General features: G+C 35.2%; 1 long non-coding RNA gene across 3 annotated transcripts in view; it reads right to left on the reverse strand.

Moving 5' to 3' along the window:
- The window catches only part of LOC131413535 (uncharacterized), a 107,253-nt gene extending 89,613 nt beyond the window's left edge, over positions 1–17,640 (reverse strand). For all 3 annotated transcript variants that reach the window (XR_009221961.1, XR_009221960.1, XR_009221962.1), the window contains exons 1-2: positions 17,156–17,640; positions 5,852–5,923 (exon numbers count right to left, since the gene is read on the reverse strand). This is a non-coding gene — a long non-coding RNA (uncharacterized LOC131413535). The remainder of the gene's footprint in view (positions 1–5,851; positions 5,924–17,155) is intronic.
- Positions 17,641–20,585: the final 2,945 nt, after the last annotated feature.

Here is a 20,585-nt window from a genome sequence, read left to right on the forward strand (position 1 = left end):
GCAGAGCCCTGCAGAGCACAGTGGCCTCTTATGGTGCCCAGGTATTTCTCCGAGAAGGAGTGCTAGGTGTCAGGAGCCACAGTGAACAGTGTGCACTAAAATGATGGTAGCTAACGTGTTCTATTGTAGAGTGAGTCATTTTATTATAAATCTTGCCCCCTCAATGCACAACTCTGTAGCTGATGTGGATAAAATATTTCTGTGCTTGTGAATTTATGCCTATGCATACCAGAGAATTGATAAAATCAGAGTCTTCATAAATATGGCATATCTTGACAACCACTCAAGCTCTTTCATTTTTCTATTGTATCTGTGTATATGTTTTTAAAATGATCATTAAATCCTATAATACAGCTATTGAATTAAAGATTGGAGATAAGACACTTAGACATATATTCTTACTGAATAGAGATTTCAAAATGTCAGTTAACTAACCAAACCAAAACAAGATAAAAACCTGCCTTCTCTTCCCACAACCTCTCCCCCCTTCAACCTGCTCCATCCCCATTTAAAGTCTCTTTCTTTTCTCTTTGGCATAGAAGCTGGAGTAAGCAAGATACCGTCTTATTATGTGTGTTTGTAAATAACTTTTGTAATATTTATTAGAGTCTTTTGAACTCATTTTTGTAGAGACATAATTTTTCATTACATTTCAGGCACAAGCAAAGTTCCTCCTTCCAGATAAAATAGAAATCAAATATGTAAACATTTAAACTCTGTGCTTTTTCATTAAAGTATGGATAGGTGTTCTCAAGATTAAACTTTATTTTAGCATGGTCAATCTTTGATTTGAAAACCTGCTCCCTTTAACAAATTTATGCTTTACTAAAATTAAAAATTATTCAAAAGAAACAAATCACCTTTAAAGATATCATGTATCTTAAAAATCTACTGAACCAAAAGAAATAACATAAGAAAGGGATATTTTATTAGCACCTGGCAAAGCAGTAATCTGGCAGAATAACCACATTATCTTGTAGGAATCACACACCACTTCTGCATCCTAAGGAAGTCTTTGTTCAATGTTTCATTATTTGGGGTATGCAAATAACTATGCTAGATAAAATTTTGAAGGTTTCCTAATTTTATGAATATATACATATATATTCATATATGTATACAATAAGATTATATATATTTCTATATATATAAAAAAGTCTAAATATTTTTAAATATCTATATTAATTTTGGCTTAATTAAATTTTGTATTCCATTATTTTGTATGTTAAAATAAAATTTTTACAAAATCAAAATTCATATTTAAAGTCTTCAAATTGTTTACAAAAAATGAGATATTTCCCCCCTTTCACATCAAGTTTACCATTCAGAGACACATTTAACAACAGAAAAGTAGTTCACATTTCAAAAAAAGTTTTGACACTAAAAATTCAAAAGAAAGATCATTGTCCATGTATTCAACATTAAAAATTTTTGAGTTCAAAGATGATGCTTTTAGTGTTTTTTGGTGTCTAGAAAGGTAATGATACTTTTGCCCATCCATTTCATTCTTTTGGCAATATTGCTAGGTAAATTCTTTATGCTTTTCCCTCTGCATGGTGCACAACCATAAAAATCTAAAACTGCAGAGTGATCTTAATCATCAATGGAAAAAATTATGTTTGCTCTGTGAACTTTAAAAATTTTTGTGAAAACATTATTACTATTTGTTATGAATGTATAATAAAATGAAAAAAGAGTAAAACTAATATTTACTTAGTACACTGTAATTTAAAATATAAGAAATATTGAGAATTAAGTGTTTTGTTTCTTTGTGAAAACTTATGACAAGCAGTTTCAACAGGGTTCTTCTTCTCATTGTGTAAGTTATGATATGGAGAGAGCTTCACTTCTATGTCTTAATGAATTGTTCCACTCCTTTCTAAGTTTGGATTAGCTTCCAGCATTTTATCCTTTGTGACTTCAATGTCAAGAATTATCTTGGAGAGTTCTTTTAATGTAAAAATTTTGCCCTTGTCGTGTTCTCTGTTCTCTGAGATATCGTTGCCCTTTTGGTCACAAACACCTACCTTGACTAATCCTTGGAATCTGGTTGAAAATCTCACAGCAGCCACCTTATCTGCATTAACAGCTTAAGCAGATAGCTTGACATTAATCAGTGTATTCTGTGTTCTGAAATGATGAAACCAGTCTTTGCTGACAGTTAAAAAAGATTCTCTTTCAGTCTCTTCGTAATTCCCAATTTTATTCACCTTAGCAGCTAACTTCAATGCTTTGGCCAAGATTGTAGCCAAAGAGGTAGATTGGAATTTTTCTCTTTTATTATGGAAGTATTTACTCCAAAGTAGAAGTAAACACTCCTTTTCAACCATAAACTAAAACGTATCAAGGATACTTTCTCCTGTTTTTGTATTCCTCAGACTTTTTCAATACAGTTCATACTTTAACTTCATGCAGGCATAGATCAAGTCCTATATTTGCTTTGCTGCTGCCATTTTAAAATCACAAGAGTTATCACTATAAAAGGAGGAAGCAATACAACTACAAGCTTTGCTGTCTGTGTATGAACTGAACCACAGATGTACAGAGATCATTCTCCAAGAGAATTTGAAAGAAGTGACCTGACTAGTTACTGGTAATGATGGGCATCTATAATTTACATAATGATTTGTGGACTAAAGATCTGGCAGTCCACGTTTTATGCAATTATTTGTGGTTAATATACCCTGGTAAAAGAAATTTGAACCCTGTTGTTGGAGGATTGGTGTTATTTAACTAAACTGTGGTACCTAAAATTCATGCACACCAGGGTCATGCAAAATGATGAATGCTTTACGTAAGATATTATAACTCATCTCTATAAAATTTGTAATCTATAGAGCACAAAGGTAAGCAAATTGTTAAACATAAAATAGTTCATTAAGTTTTACTAAAGAAGTATATACAATGTATTATTGGAGTGCATAAGAGAAAGGGGATACTAGGAATGTCAAAGAAGGTTTGCTAAATGATAAAGAATGTGATGTTTGATGAGAGCTTAGAAAATAAATGGCACAATAGCATCAAACATTTCTATATCCAACTTTAAACATTGCTTAGAGCAATGGCAAAGTACCCTTTTTGTAGATGTTTCTAAACATTGCACTGTTAATAACTAGATAAGAAGAAACATGTAATGAAGATATCTGGGAGATGCCAAGGGTCAGAAATTGAGTGGCCAGGATTTGAAGGAAAAGATGTACCTTGAGGTGAATCCAGATTTCTCCATTGCTTTTTCCCTGAAGAAATTTACCAATATATAAAGATAAGGGCTGTGAGCCTATGAGGTTAGTTGGAAGAGGTGGCAAGTGGTTATACCCCAAAATGTGTTTTCCCATAGTCTCACATGGTTGGAAGAGAATAATTGAGTTCAGGGCGACACCAAGTCTGGACCCTTTGGTGTACATGCCAGTTGGGGCCCTGGGAGAGGTGTGCTCTTGATGTGCTGCTCCGGGAGTAGTTCAATCAAAAACCTAACAGGTAATTATAACCTAGCTTTAAACAACTAATTCCAAAAAAAAAAAAAAAAAATTAAGTTATCGCTTGTGCTCTAACTGGCAGCCAAATTAAAAAACAAAATCCACTTCAGGAAAAAATGACACCAGCCAGAGCCTACGATATAGTGACAAATGTTTTATTCATAACATATTGCACCAAAATCGAATTTGCACATCATAGGACAAGAACAAATGACTAAAAACCAAGAGACGGAATACGAATAGACAGCTGAATTCAGACACTCACTTAAAACAAATGTGATTATTAAGTACACAAAAACATTTTTAATTCATAGAGAATTTCATTGGGAAACTACAATTTAAAAAATAACCAAACGCACGTCTGTTTTTAGCTTTGGAATATCAAGAGTTGGGTAGAGTGTCACTCTCATCTGTAAAATAAGAAACAAATGGAGAAACTGCAAAGTAACTTTTCATGAACCCATCAAAAAATTGAGGTCAAAGGGCAAATAATCAACCCACAATGTGGAGAGTGATCGACACCTTTAGAGAGCAATGGGGATTGAACAGGTGTTTACCTGGGGCCGATGCTGCTGAACACCATATAAGCACATAGGAAGATCAAACTAGCAACTTTAAATGACTGCTGAAGACTGAGCATGGGCTTGCTTGACAGCGTGAAACCCCGAAGACACAGAAGCCTCTGAAAGTCAGAGCAATGACAGACTTCAAAGCTGGTAATCATAACAGCAAAATTTTGCAAATGAAGCCAAACTCCTGACCAGATTAAGGTATATCTCACACTAAATGCCAACTGGGAGAAAAGTTGTACAAGTCTCCAAACAAATGTATATTTTTCACCTCAGTGTCTAATATCCTACAAAACTTGCCCAGGTTTCAAAAAATAAATAAAATAAAATATAAAGTAAGTTAAAAGGTAAGAAAAACACAGAATCTGAAACAACAGAGCAATCATTCAAATCAGACGCAGAAATGACATGTTGGAACTATCAGAGGGGGAATTTAAAATAATCGTGATAATTATATTAAAGGTTACAAGGTAAACAACATACAAGCTCAGATAGTTAACTTCATCAGAGGGACAGAAACTATAAGAATCAAATGTAAATACTGAAAATACCACAACAGAACTGAAAAAAACTCCTTTGACGGGCTCATCCATAGACTCTACAGAGCCAAGGAAATAGTCAGTGAATATGAAAATAGGTCCAGAGACTACACAAACTGAATGCGAAGAGAAAAAAACAGAGTAAAGAAAACACAGAAAAGAACATCCAACAGCTGTTGGCCCATGTCAGACCATAACACTACGTGTAATTGGAATCTCAGAATAAGAGACAGAGTAAATTGGGAAAAAGACATACTTGAAGAAATGATAGTTGAGACTTAACCAAAATTAGTGACAAGCAGAATATCACAGATCCAAGAATCTCAAGGACACCAAGCATGATAAATACCAAGACCTAAAACAAACAAGATAAGAAAACCATATACATTGATACACATGATATTCCAACTACTGAAAACCTGAAACAAAGAGAAAATCTTGAAGGTAGCCAAGAGTAAAATCACATCTACCCTGCTGTCTTGACACGAGTACAGCCATGTTTGGCCACTCCATTGACCTACAGCCACCAGCACACAAAGAAATATAAAGCTGCTTTCTGTGTGGTGGGAACTGGCCTGTTTTCCGGGAGCTGGCCTTTCTCCCATGGAGATAGTTGCAATTTGTAACATTTCAACGTCCTTTGGACGTCACAGCCTGGGGCAGACTGGCCATCTGTGCTGGGCTGGGACGATAACCAAGGAAAACAATGCACATAGACAACTGCCGGGCTGGGACGATAGCCAGGAGACTCAGTGCATGTATGTCACTGATAAACATTTGTGCCTGGGAGCACTGAATTCTTGCTCTGTGAACTCTGTAACTGCTTACTCTGGAAACTACCAATGCTATATAAACTGCTGGAGATTGAGGCCTGGTGAGAGTCTCACCTGTGGAGGGGACGCCCTGCCCAGGACCTCTGATGATTGGATTCCCGCCCAGCCATGTTAATTGAAAGGACTCTCCCTGGCAGTGGGGCATGGATGTTGTGAGTAACCGATCTGATGTGTTCTCTTTTTGGTCAACCTGGTGTTTCTCTTTCTGGTTGATTTGTGTCATTTCCCTTCAGTCGGTGTGGATGTTTTCCCTTTCCAGTCGATTTGATGTTTTTTCCTCTCGTTATATGATCTATTCGAATCTGCTGTTATCTCAGTTGATGTGGATGTTTTCCCTTTCCAGTCCAGCTGCTGTTTTTCCCTCTTAATATTTGACCTATTAGGATCTGTTTGTGGACTAACGCCTTTGTTATCCTCTATATAATAAAATATACCTTCAGTCCATTTGTTTGGAGTGGAAAGTTTCTTTTACATCTCCAGTCGAATCCCCAAACCTCTCAAAACACCTGCAGAGGAACAAAGACAGTGATTACAATAGACTTCCTGTCTAAAGACAGGCATGTAAGAAGACAATGGAGCGACAGCTTTAAAAACATTGAAAAATATGTCCAAACAGAATTCTCCATCTAGCAAAAAATATATTTTAAAATTGAAGGGAAACAAAGATTTTTCTCAGACAAATAAACACTTGGGGAATTCATTCCCACCAGACCTACTCTACAGGGAATGCAAAGGACATTTTAGGACAGAAAATTTTGCATAAGTCAGAAACTTGAATGTTTGCAAAGAAATAAGGGGTGACAGAAATGGAAAATTGAAGGTAAGACGTAATTTTTTTCCCATTTTGATTGCTGCAAAATATGTGTAACTGTGTAAACAAATGATTATAACCATGCATCGTGTATTTATAAGCAAATGTTAAATAAAATGTGACAATAATGGCACAAGAGATGGGAAAGAGAAATTGAGAGTATGCTTTAGAATGTCTTTACACTACATATGAAGCACCGTGATATTATCTGAACATGAACTTCATGCCTGAAACAGAATTTTAATTCATGTAAAATGTGAACTCGTGAAGACAGAAATGTAACAGTGAAAAAGAAATGTACTCATATATACCTAGGTTCCCTAGGCAACCTGGATTCTTACATTCAAGGGAAACTTAGTTATTCCCAAACTATGCTATAATTATAAATTACTTCTTATCACATTTATAATCTGTCTTCCATAATTATGTAACATTTAGGAAGCAAATGTTCATTAAGAAAAAGAGATATATCAAAGAAAGGACATATTGACGTCACGATTTAAATCACGGCATTGTGCTAAGGAATTAAATTTTATGAAGAAATAAATTCAATGATGTTAGCTTTTTTTTTATTTTATTTTGTTCATTACATAAATAGGAGGAAACACATATTGGACAGACCTGGCCAACATGGCAAAACAAAAGGAGTTTGTTATTCTCATGGTCCCCCTTCACAATTTGCCTCTGGTGTCTTCAAGCATTCTCCAGATGGGCTTTTCCCCATACTCTTCTCCTAAACCACCTGAGTTTGCATGGACACAAAGTAAATAGAATGTATTTAGGCGTGTATGTGTGGGCTTGGGGCATTGAATTAAACACACCTTCATCCTTGCAATGAATATAATCCATCCTCCTTGCAAATAAAGACAAAGAGCACACATTGACTATTTTTCTATTGGTCTCTTGAGGCTCTATTCACTTACAGTCTATAACTTTGTCCATTTTCATTCATAGTGTCTTTTTTTTCTGATATGCTTAAAGAATTGCCATCATCCTGCTTGTGTGCTGATCAGAGTTAAAATACGTTGTGGCCGGCCTGGCGGCATAGTGGTTAAGTTCGCCCACTCCACTTCAGCTGCCTGGGGTTCTCAGGCCCGGATCCCAGGTGCAGACCTGCACACCACTCACCAAGCCATGCTGTGGCAGTGACCCACATACAAAATAGAGGAGGAGGGGCAGAGATGTTAGCTCAGGGCCAATCTTCCTCACCAAAAAAAAAAAAAAAAAGTTAACATCACTGATATTATTTCTATATAAAGTTCAACTTCATTTTTTAGTTTAAATAAATTGAATAAATATTCTTAAAAAATGAAATGAAATATTTCAGAGTTCCACCCTTGTCTTTTTCTGTTTAACATAGAGATATACTATTTTTTTCCTCTAATGTAACATAGATTGTATGTAACATAGATTTTGGAGGAGTAGCTAATTAATCAGATGATGTAATTATCATTCAATATTATCCTTTTAATCTAGAATGAGAGCTTGAAATTTGTAAAATTAAGCTACTTAAATAGAAAAAGAGACAAATTTGACTCTAGTCCATATGGAAAGGGCCAATATAAGTCAACAGTGGAATATGATACCTAAACAGTAAATGTGAAATAAGGCTAGAATAACGGAAACCAAGAACTGAAATCATGAATGATGATTCATTTGCTTAAATTCAAAGAGCCTTGTGGGCACCCATGCACTTTGTACGTGATTAGAATTTAAAGTGTGAACAAGGCCTAGACACCAGAGAACACTCAGTGTGACAAGTATGGTCTGGGAGACAGATTTATAAAAAAAACAAATCAATTCCTCAGTACAATGCAATGGGTACATTTTGAGGTCACTGTTTCAAATATTCTATTACCAGTAACATATTTTTGATAACATTATTCTTAGCGAACATTTGATTTCTAAATATTAAACGATTATATTCTCTTGTACAACTGAAGTACATTTTGTGTGCCTTTATAGAGAATGCTTTCCAGTGGCAGTACTGCCAGGCTATAGGTTTGGAGGATTAACTGAAAAGCGCAAATCAGTTATTTAAAAGCATACAAACATAATATAAATACAGTAGCAATTAAACATGGTAGTTTATAAGTTATTGATGACCGCTCAGTTTAGGGAAAATCTAAAAGAACTGTGTTTATTATCTGAGGACTCATCAATTTTTCATAATTTTTGAATTTAGAATGAACCTAAAATAGCATAAACTTGTTAAAAGCTCATTATTTTCAATAAGAACTGAGTGAACTAAGTTAGTTTTAATAGACTCACTATCAAATTTTCTTTACTCTCATTTTAAGGTAGTCTTTAAATAAATACATGGAATTTTTGGAACCACAGCTAATTTTTTTTCAACTTTAGCAGAATCTCCAAAGTGAGAATCACCAAAGGTAAGAGAAGGGTTTTAACTATTGAGTCAGAAGATTTGAGTGGCCCCAAATCTCAGAAGCCAATTTAATTCATGTTGTGCAATTATTAACATCCTCTTGCTTCTGTCATATCTACAAATCGACGATTGAGAGGTAAATTGCCATCTAGCTGTAGTTTTTAGACCTAAAACCCCAAAGTCCAGAAACTACAAATGACTACTTTAAATGATTACTCTCTAATAGACGTCAGTCTTATTATGATAGAAAATTTTAAGGCTGATTTAAACTGTTTTCTTCTTAATAATGGATGTTATTTGAGTGTTTAAGATTATAGTTTTATCATTTGTATTTTTTGTTCTTTACTTAGACAATTTATTGCTTTTATTCATTTTCCTTTTTTTTTTTTGTGAGGAAGATTGTCTCTGAGCTGACACCTGTTGCCAATCTTCCTCTTTTTGCCAAGGAAGATTAGCCCTGAGCTAACATCTGTGCCCATCTTCCTCTAATTTTTGTATGTGGGACATCACCACAGCATGGGTTGATGAGCGGTGCATATGTCCACACTGGGGATTTGAACCTACGAACCCCGGGCTGCTGAAGTGGAGCATGCAAACCTAACCACTACGCCACCTGGGAGCCCCTCATTTCCCTTTTTAAGTAGTTTCCTGTGTTTGCTTTGATTATTTTAAAAATACTGTTTAAGAGTGGGCTAACAGAAAGAGATATTAGAAAACAAGCCATTATGAGCATAGCTTGTTTTACAAATGGTGATATTTTGACCAACAGAGATTACTCTTAATATCACGTGACAAGGGAAGTTTCAGTACCTGTCTGAGCTCTAAGTCAGTCTATTGAGCTGATCTTTGTCAAATAACTTTCAAAGTATGTACTATCCAAGTATAATAGGGATTGCATAAATACACAGAGAAGCAAGAACTCCGTCATCTTTGAAGGAGTTTCTTGCTTAGGTCTGCATTAATTTACAAGCAGTATGGACCAATATGGGTCATATCTGTGGAGACTATTAACTAATTAATTCAGAGAATCTTTCTCTAAAACAGAAAGACGAAAAAATTTCTAATTGTGTGGCTACAAATCTCTGCCCAAACTTCTAAATTTATAAAAGGAAGGATTTTACTTCTCTGTTTGATGGACTGAATGAAAACCAACATCTACAAAGCTTAGCATCCTCCACTAGATCCCTTCTTACTCAATACACAGCAAGAATGTTTCTGTTATTTAAAGGAGAAATTACTGGAGCTTGTCAGCAGAACATTGAACTAGCATTGGCCGGTAATAATCTAGACTCTGACCCACACAATCTTACTTATCAGAAAAAGGAAACTAAGAAGGACTTTTAAGCCATGCCTTCTTAATGAGAACCATGAATTGCTTCCACTCAGTATTAGATTCACATTTTCCAAATAAACTAATGATATTTTTCATTTTGTTAATTAAGGAGATTTTGCATTTTTATGCTTATTAACATTCTGAATCATGTTACAATGATCAAACTAAAATATTTCACTGCTAATAAATAAGGAAACCTTCACCCTCCCAGCTACTGCATGTACTGTGTATTTTCCCTTTCTCCCCTTCTTGTGGGTGTTTTTTTTTTTTAATCTTTTTGGTAAGTGTCTGGGTATGTGTTCATCTCACCTTTTAGATTTGATAACTGTCACCATTTTCCTGTTTCATAAGGTTTATATCTACCTGTTGAACACCTGCACGGTACTCTCTAATTGCACATTAACAAGAGAGGCCAGATACTCTTGAATGACTTTGCTGGGATCTACCTTTATTCCATCTATTTGTATCCATTCTGCCTCTCCATGAGACTTTTTAAACTAACGGGAGACCATGATAAAATGCTTGCATGGGTATTCAAAGAAGAGAAAGGAAGGGAGGAGGGGGAGGCGATGGAGAAGGAGAGGGGAAGGAAGGAGCAGGGAAAGAGGAAGGGGAAGAAAATGTTCTAAAATTGCTCTCCTTGGCATGTCAGGGTCACCATAGGCTAAAATAATCTCCCAAGGTGATGCGATGATACCAACTCCTCATCAAATTCAAGACACTTGCTAAGTCAATACTTTTATCTCATTTATCCAGTAGTTTTGTTTTGTTTTGTTTTTTGTGAGGAAGATTAGCCCTGAGCTAACATCTGTTGCCAATCCTCCTCTTTTTGCTGAGGAAGACTGGCCCTGGGCTAACATCCGTGCTCATCTTCCTCTACTTTATATGGGACACCGCCACAGCATGGCTTGACAAGCTGAGCATCGGTGCGCACCTGGGATCTGAAACTGCGAACCCCAGGCTGCTGAAGTGGAGCGTGCGCACTTAACTGCTACACCACCAGGCCAGCCCCTCAATAGTTCTTTTTTTAAAGAAGCATATAAAACCTACTGATTCCAGATAATTCTCTAATATTGCATAATATGAAATTACAAAAATAGTTCGGAATTCTTTCTAAGAGAGAATCCCACAAAATAATCCCTAATATTTGATATTAATGTATAATTAGATCACTTTTTCTAGGAAGTAGGCACAATAGGAAATTTATAATAAAGTTGCTTAAATAAAAGTGTTATACTTGCAGGTCTTTCAATTAAATTTGCTCAAACTGATTCAACTCCTGTTAGGTTAAGTGTTCAAAACATTACCCTGTGCAGATCTTCTCAACTCCTCAACAAATGAAATAAAATAGAAAATCCTTGGGCTTTGATTATCTATAAAAAGTTCTTGTAGGAAAGAAGTGTCACATGAAACATCATATAAAAATAGTTCTGCACTGACTACTTAATTTTTGATCATTGTAATGATCACCTCCTGGAATATTATATTTTCATTTATGTTATTGTTTGTCTACTCAAGTACAATAGAAGGTACATGAGAACAGGGTACTTTGTCTATTTTTCTTCCTAGTATATACTCCAAGCCTAGAATAGAGTCTGGCCCATAAACGTGTTTATTAAATATTTGTTAAATGAATTCATGAAAGATAGGCACACCTGTTCGTTACTAGACTATAAAGGCCGACAAGAAGAAGAAATCTAGTGCAGAAATTGACCAGAATGTTGCATAGAAAATATTCTCGTAAATTTCAGTTCAGGAATAATTCCTGTTTCTTTGTACAGACCCCTAAAATGAAATATGAGAATGTCATTGGCAGCCTGGGGGTCTTGCAAAGGGAACTGGTTGACATGCAGGGTGTACTGGGAAACCTGTTCAGTTAGGGCTGCCACTAATTACTACCTCCAGACTCTTTTCCCCTCAGTGGGCTTTGCCCCCAAACGTATTTTCCACTAACACGCCCACATCTCAGTTTGGCACACAGTAAAAGCAATTACCACATACTCTTCTCTCACTGCTGAGTCCTTATTTAGGTCCTCATGGATGCCGTGTTCAGAGAAGCTCGTTGATTTTCCCACCACGAGGAATTAGGAGTTTATGCCATAGCCCATTCTTATAAACTAGCTCTGTATATCTTGATCATGATAAAAAATTGATAATCATAGAATCCTAAACTCCCAATGGCAAATGGCTTTATTTCTCCCAACAGTGGCAGTTCTACGGGATATATGACTCAGGGACCTAAAGTCTCTTCAGAAAAAATGTGTGATAGAAAGTTAAACTTGGACACCTTGCTTGCTAATCTTCCTTCTAAAGCTTAATATTGTCTGTTATCAGAGAAGAAAAATTTTAGACAATCAATTCTCTCATATCTATGAAGTCATCTACTATTATAATCCAACTCAAGACAAATAAAAGTGGTTTCAAAATTGACACTGATTTCATAAATATGAACCCGACAAACTTCAAAGTATATATTCTTTAATTATGCTATGTGTAAATTTTTTAGATATTTACTTCCAATTGACACTTTTTTTTGGCTGCTGGAATTCTCCCATAAGCTTATCATCAATTCTTAATAAAGATCAAAATATTTAACACGGCTCATAAGACCCTACATAGTCTACACTCTACTGACATGTGCATCTCATCTCACACCGTATCCTTCTTGGTCCCTCGGCTCTAACTACTTAGAGTCACAGTACCTAAGCCATAATCTCTGATGACACATGCTCTTTAGACTTGTTGCTCTTTTTGTCAAAGGTGTTCTTCCCATTTCTTTTCTATTTAACTCATCCTTTCAGGTTTAAAACACTCATAAACTAAGATGTCTCTCCTTTAAATTCTTTATCAAGATTGTATATATACGTGATTTTATTTATATATGTATTTATACTAATTTGCTAATTTAAGCAAATACACTAATATTCTAATTAGTAATTCTTACTAATATTGTATTGAGTATCCTGCATTTGCTGGGCACAGTTTTAGGTGTAAAGATACAATGATGGCCAAAAAAGCCTGATACCTCACCTCATGGTGGTTTGTAGTAGGATCAATAAAGGTTTATCCAAATTTTAATTTTATAAAATCTGAATTGGAAAGATTGCAAATTACTTCTCTATGAGGCACAGCTGTGCTGTGGTTGCCTGTACAAAGGAAATTCTCCCTAATTGAAGTAATAGATTACGAAATTTACAAATTTACAAAATTTGCAAATGTTTGAATGATGCACCAAGGGTTAAGTATGAAAGTGGGAGTGTAATCCTGTGAAAGACTTTGGAATTCAAAGTTAACATTTATAGTTTCAGTTTTATTTCCGGTATATTTTAAGTATGTATCTATGTTCAAGTCATTTAATCATTCTGTACCTAAGTCAAACGGGATTAATTATAACGCCCACCTACCAAGACTTATCAGTCACTTTACAGATGTACATGGAACATCTACTGTGTGTCCAACACTGTCCTTGGAAGAGAAAAATGAGACAAAATTCCCTCTTCTCTCTGAATTGTCATTATTGTTATGTGTGGTAAAATTGGAAAATATAAAAAAGTAGTGCCCAAATGATAAAATATTATATAAACAGTAGATCTTTTTTCTTAAGTAAGTGGTATTAATATATAGTGTTTTGTTTCTCATCTCTATTTTTTGATTCATATTTATATACTTCACGTCTTTGTCATTGCCATATTTTAAAATTTATTTTTCCCCTTATTTATTAAATACATAACTGAAACTTAACATATCTGTAACTGTGCTAAGTGCTTTTCCTACAGTACTTCATTTAATTTTTAAAACTAAATAGTGGGGTACCTAGTATTATAGCCTCAGTGTACAGATGAGGAAATCAAAGCAAATGGCACTTTAAATCATTTTTCCAAGATCAATCAACAAAGGAATGGTAGAAAAAAGATTTTTCCTCACTCAGACAATTTTAATCCCAGTCTTACGTTTTAACCTTTATGTTAGGTACCCTTTTAATGGTTATTAATTTTAGTATACATTATTAATACTGAATAATAATATTGATAATTATATAACTCACACAATTATTTACTATATATATCCAAGGATTCAGCAATCTTTCTTAAAGGGCTACATATAGTCCCTTTCACATATTTTTCTTTGTTTTGTTTTACAACATCATAAACATAAAAAAACATTTTCAGGGGGCTGGCCAGGTGGCATAGTGGTTAAGTTTGCACACTCTGCTTCGGTGGCCTGGAGTTTGTGGGTTCAGATCCTGGGCATGGACCTACGCATGGCCCCTCAAGCCATGCTGTGGAGGTGTCCCACATACAAAATAGAGGAAGATGGGCACAGATGTTAGCTAAGGGCTGGTCTTCCTCAGCAAAGAAAAAAAAAACAATTTTCAGTTTAGTGCCACACAAAATCAGGTCAGGCATTTGATCCATGGACCAACATTTAATGATCATAATTAATGTTAATAAAAAATTCTGACTTTTTATTCTAAGCATGCTGCCATTTTTGCAGTAGGTTCTCAACATGTAAAAATTTATTATACAAAATGTTATAAATGATCTACTAATTACTCTCTCTTCTGTATTTAGAAATGTTTATTATATTTGTTAATTATTAGATTCACTAAAGGAGTGAAAAGAAAGAAAATCACACTGAGCATATTTAAGATTTAACGTTTTAAAAATTTTGGTACTTTTGGGGCCGGCCCGGTGGCGCAAGCGGTTAAGTGCGCGTGCTCCGCTGCGGCGGCCCGGGGTTCGCTGGTTCGGATCCCAGGCGCGCACAGATGCACTGCTTGGTAAGCCATGCTGTGGCGGCGTCCCATGTAAAGTGGAGGAAGATAGGCACAGATGTTAGCTCAGGGCCGTCTTCCTCAGCAAAAAAAGAGGAGGATTGGCGGATGTTAGCTCGGGGCTGATCTCCTCACAAAAAAAAAAAAAAAAAAGAAAAAAAAAAATTTTGGTACTTTTAGTATATAAAAGAACATTCCTGGTTCAAGAAAAACTTCAAAATTTTGGCTATTTTGTAGATTAATAAGAAATGTTAATATGAACTAGAGTTAGGTTGTTATTTGAACTAAACACAAAAATCATTCAATTGTCTTTATTTTTACTTCCATGTTGAATACACAATAATTGTCAACACTTGAAAAAGAGGAGGAAAGATGGCCATGTTAGAAATTTGTTTAACCTGGAGTATCTGCTATCTAAATTTGAAGACTGATGATGAGGATGATGATGGTGATGATGATAGCTTCTCCTGAGGATGTAAAAAGTTGGAAAGAGCATCACTCTCAGCCTAACAATGAGTAAAGTTTGGATAAATAATAAAAGCATAACTTTCCTTAAACCCATCGGAGAGCTGAGGTTGCAGTGTAACCAAGCATCCTAAAAAACAAAGAGCTCCTCACTTCCCAAGGTTAGAAGGCACATGCACATTGTCACCCCTTTGCAGAACATAGGAGGAAGAGGCTCCAGCTGCCACATGGAGTTGTAGAAATCACATAAAATTTTAACAAATCGGTGAAAGCAGATTAATGTGAAAGTACTCTGGGGTTGTGGTGGGGGACAGACATAGGAGGAGTTCACAATCTAGTAGGCTCTTTCCCATGACCTCCACTGAGTTCTGAGGAGAAACATTGGGAAGATCCTACTTGGGAGACTGAGGCATAGCAAAAGTTAATGGTGGAAATAGTATGAATTCCTAATTCCATGTCCATACTCTTCCCTCAAATGGAGCTAAAGCCTTTCTCCACTTGGGAAGGGGCAACAAACTCTATCACATGTCACTCCAAAGGCTCAGGTATAGACTCATGTTGCTGGGAGAAAGGGAAGAAAAAATCCTCTAAAGCTGGGATGGAGGAGAAAACAGTATGGGACTTCAGGACCCTATACTTATACCATGAGACATCTCCTCCCTCTAGGAGAGGGCCAGGGAAACCTCTCTTGCTCGAGACCCACCCAGTTATAAGGTATAAAACGGTTGATGAAGAGGGATGATAATAATGAGAAATCCCACCACTGAAGCTGAGGAACTATACTCAGAGGTAGGTAGACAGGGTAAGAGAAAATAAACTCTGCCTCCCCAAATAAGTCCCTAAATAGCCCATGAATCAAGGAAAGAGTCATGATGGGAATTAGAAAATATTTTGAAATCAATGAAGATGAAAATACAGCATATCCAAATTTGTGAACCACAATTAAAGCAGTCCTAAAAGAGAAATTTATAACATTTAATGTTTATATTAGAAAAGAAGGTTGCAAATCAATGACATAGCTAACATCTTAAGAAACTAGAAAAAGAGGAGCAAATTAAACCCAAAGCAAGCAAAAGGAAAGACTTAGAAGTAAGGGCAGAAATCAATGAAATTAAAAACCAAAAAACAATAAAGAAAATTAATGCAACCAAAAGCTCATTTTTTGAAAACAGTAAAAATTTTGATAAACCTATAACTAGATTAATTAAGAAAAAAAGAGAAAATACAGAAATTACCAATGTCAGCAATAAAAGAAGAGACATCACAACAGATACTACAGATATTAAAAGGAGAGACTATTATGTCCAAATTTATACCGACAAATTAGACAACTTAGATGAAGTGGACAAATCCCTTGAAAGATACAAATTAGCAAAGTACACTCAGAAAGAAATTGATGATCTTAATAGCCTACATTTATTTAAAAATTTCAATTCTTAGTTAAAAATATTCCCACAAAAAAATCCTCCTAGCTAAATGGCTTCCGTGGTGAATTCAGTCAAATATTTAAGAGAGAAATTATTCCAATGCTACACAAATTCTTCCAGAATGTAGAAGAGGAGGGAACACCTATTTTATAAAGCCAACATTACGCTGATATCAAAATCAGGGAGAGGAAAAAGAAAAAAATAAAAGAACAACTGCACGCCAATATGCTTTATGAACCTAGACTCACATATCTTCAACAAAAATATTAGCAAATTAAATCTGGTAATAAATTTAAAAAGTATAACATATTATGATTAAGTGGGTTTTATCCTGGAAATGCATGGTAGGTTCAACACTCAAAAAGACAATAATTTATTTAACCATTTCAACAGGAAGAAAATCTATATAATTGTTTTAATAGATGGAAAAGAAGTATTTTACAAAATTTAACATACATTAGTACAAAAAAAAACTCTCTAGGCAAATTAGGAACCAAAGTGAACTTCCACAATCTGTTAAAGGATATCTGAGATAAGCCTACCTCTCACAGCATGCTTAATGGTAAAAGAATGAAGGTTCTCCCCTAGTATCAGGGAAAAGTCAAGGATATCCACTTTCACCACTTCTATTCAACATTGTAGGTGGTTTATAGCAACTGCATCAAGGCAAAAAAAAAAAAAAAGAGAGAGTTTGATTTCAACATTTTAAAAAATTCTCCTCTACAAAAGACATATTTAAGCAAATAAAAGTTAGAGACTAGGAGAAAATAAACACAAAACCTATACCTATATATTATATTTTACATACAGTAAAACTCGCTGCACACACACTCATGCAGGTATGCTCACAACTCAGTAATAACAATAAAAAAAATAACCCAATTTAAAAAGTGGGAAAAGGTTTGAATAGACACTTCACGGAAGATACATGGATGGCATATAAGCACAGGAACAGATGCTCAACATCATTAATCATTAAGAAAATGTAGATTAAAACCCCAATTATTTACCTTTACATGCCTATTAGAATTGTCAAATTAAAAAAAACTGAAAATAATAACTAGCATTTAGAATGAAAAACAACAGGAAACTTCAGCACTGTTGGTGGGAGTTGAACATGGTAAAACCACTTTGGAAAGCAGTTTGTCCATTTCTTAGTAAGTTACATATGTATTTATCATATGCTCCAGCAATCCCACTCCTAAGTATTAATCAAATATGTATGAATATTTGTGTCCACATACAATCCTTTATTTGAACATGTATAGTGGTTTTATTCATAAATGTCAAAAACTGGCAGCAGTCCAAATGCTCTTGAACAAATGAATGGATAAACCAACTGCTATCTATTCACATATTGGAATACTACTCAGCAATAAAAAGGAACAAACTTTTGATACCTGGCTGAATCTCAAATACTTTATGCTCAGCTAATGTAGACAGATTTAAAAAGCTGCATATTTTTGGATTCTATTTTTATGATCTTCTAGGATGGTAAAACTATAGGGATAGAAAATAGATCAGTAGTTACCAGGGTAGAGTTCAAGTCATGAGATTTACTACAAAGGGCCACAAGTAAATGCTTGGAGTGTTGGAATTGTTCTGTATTTGATGGTGATGACAATTACATGAATATAAGTCTTTGCTAAAATTCAGTAGAATTTAATACTTAAAAAGAGTGAATCTTATTGTATATAAATTATAATGAAGATGATTTTTAAAAATATTATATATATCACACCCAAATCTAACAACAGTGATTAAAAAGCTAAATTATAGGGGCTGGCCCCGTGGCTTAGCCATTAAGTGTGCATGCTCCACTACTGGCGGCCGGGGTTTGGACCCGGGCACGCACCGACGCACCACTTCTCTGGTCATGCTGAGGCTGCGTCCCACATGTGGCAACTAGAAGAATGTGCAACTATGACATACAACTATCTACTGGGTCTTTGGGGGACAAAAACGAGGAGGATTGACAATAAATGTTAGCTCAGGGCTAGTCTTCCTCAGCAAAAAGACGAGGATTAGCACAGATATTAGCTCATGGCTGATCTTCCTCACACACACAAAAAAAGCTAAATTATAGTATCTAGAAATTAGCATTGAAGGGTTTAACTCTTTTCTGCTAAGATTTATGTGACACCATTTATTTGATGAACAGAAATTTTCAAATTATAGTTCCAATTTTTCTGCAGGGGGGAGTAATTTGGATATAATTTGTTGCTTAGAAATAATTCCAGAAGGTGACTATGATTTGTATGTTATTTGTAAAATGCTCAAGAGGACGATAACACAAACTAAACTAGAGATTCTGCTTGTTAAAGAATTCTTGTATAATATAAATTCCAGATGACTTTTTAACAGAAAAAAAAATACATAAATAAAATATCCACACTCATCACTGACCCGTATTTAAATGATTGCAATCGGACTCTTGGTTTACTCATGGTTCTCCCATCTAATGACCACATTCTCAGATGACAAGTGCATCAGCATGTGAGTATATATCTATCAGCTTAGGTCTTAAAAGTGTTTTTGATCTGCCCAATCCCTGGAACTTAGCAGATATGCATCATTACAGCCGTCAAGATCATTCACTTCATTATGTAGATTTGAACTATGGGTGATGGTAAGTACAATTTAAGTGATATAATATACTTTTTTAAAATCAGAAAATAAGTATTTAACTGATATGTTCATTTAAAACATAACAGATATGTTTATGTGAAATGTCTAGTTCTAAAGATAAATATCAGTGTAGAATTATACAGACTAAATGAGAGTACTCCCTGTTTATGACCATTAAGTCAGGCAACGGGATGTGAAAAGCAGAGGAAGCTGATTAGTTTCTGTGGAGATGTTGGGATTGTTTTCTCTGTTTACAAAAATAAAGCAGGAGATTAAGTCATATCAGCTGCCAGGGCTTGTTTCCTCAGGGAGAATGGAGACTGGACATGTTATCTAGTTGTACTGAGAAGTGGCAAAGCTTCCAGCCACATTATTTGTTCTCCTGACAGTGAAAGGATGATCAGCTCACACCCTCTAGTATAACACGGAAGCCCACCTGCAGAACAGACTTCTGCAGGGGACAGGCAGGGTGGGGGCTCTCTTAGCTTATGCCTATCAATGTATGAGTTCTTCAGCACAAATTGGAGGAAAAGGGTGGCATTTCTGAAGAAATGTCTTTCAAGGTAAGATGAAATATCTCGTATCCATTTCTGTAAGTACATAACAACAATGAACTTGCAACGCAGATTCTGATAAATCTATTTCTGGACTATTCATTAATAAAACATACTACAGCAGCACAGAACTTTTTATGTAAAATAATTGATTGTTCTAACTCCACTAACAGAAATATTGGATATTTTCTTATTTGACTTGTTTATTTTAAGAAAGGCATTCACAAATTATTATTTTTTGATAAGCAGATTTTTTCATTAAATAAAAAGTAAACATCTTTAAGTAAAACTCCTAAACAGGTTTAACAAAGTTTTGGAGAGACGAATTACACCTTGCAGGGGAAAAATACAGGTATCAGAATGTTTAAAAAATATCCTCCCCATGAAGAGGAAAAACAATGGTGTCAGTAATTCATAGCAACCTTCCTATTAAAATGGGCATGTTCACATAAAACATGTGAAGGGGTAACTGTCACATCTTATTTTGAAAGCAGTTGAGTTAATCTCAGCCTGTGAATTGGGGTGTAGTCGGGAGAGTATCTTCAACTATTCAGAGTCCCTTGGCGAGGAATGAAGTCAATTGAATTGGTCACAAATGGCCCATCTCCTCCCTAAATCCTATACACCATCACACTGGCTAACACGTATGAAATGCCCAGCTGGCTGAAATGTATTTGCCACGCCTATTTAGTTGCAATTGCAAGATACAAATAGACATTGACAAATGTCCCTTGTCTACTTTTGAAGATTATTTCATGTCGATAAACTGGAAAAAGTGAAATCTGATACC

The sequence above is a fragment of the Diceros bicornis genome, chromosome 14 (assembly GCF_020826845.1).
Source record: "Diceros bicornis minor isolate mBicDic1 chromosome 14, mDicBic1.mat.cur, whole genome shotgun sequence".
Lineage (NCBI taxonomy): Eukaryota > Metazoa > Chordata > Mammalia > Perissodactyla > Rhinocerotidae > Diceros > Diceros bicornis.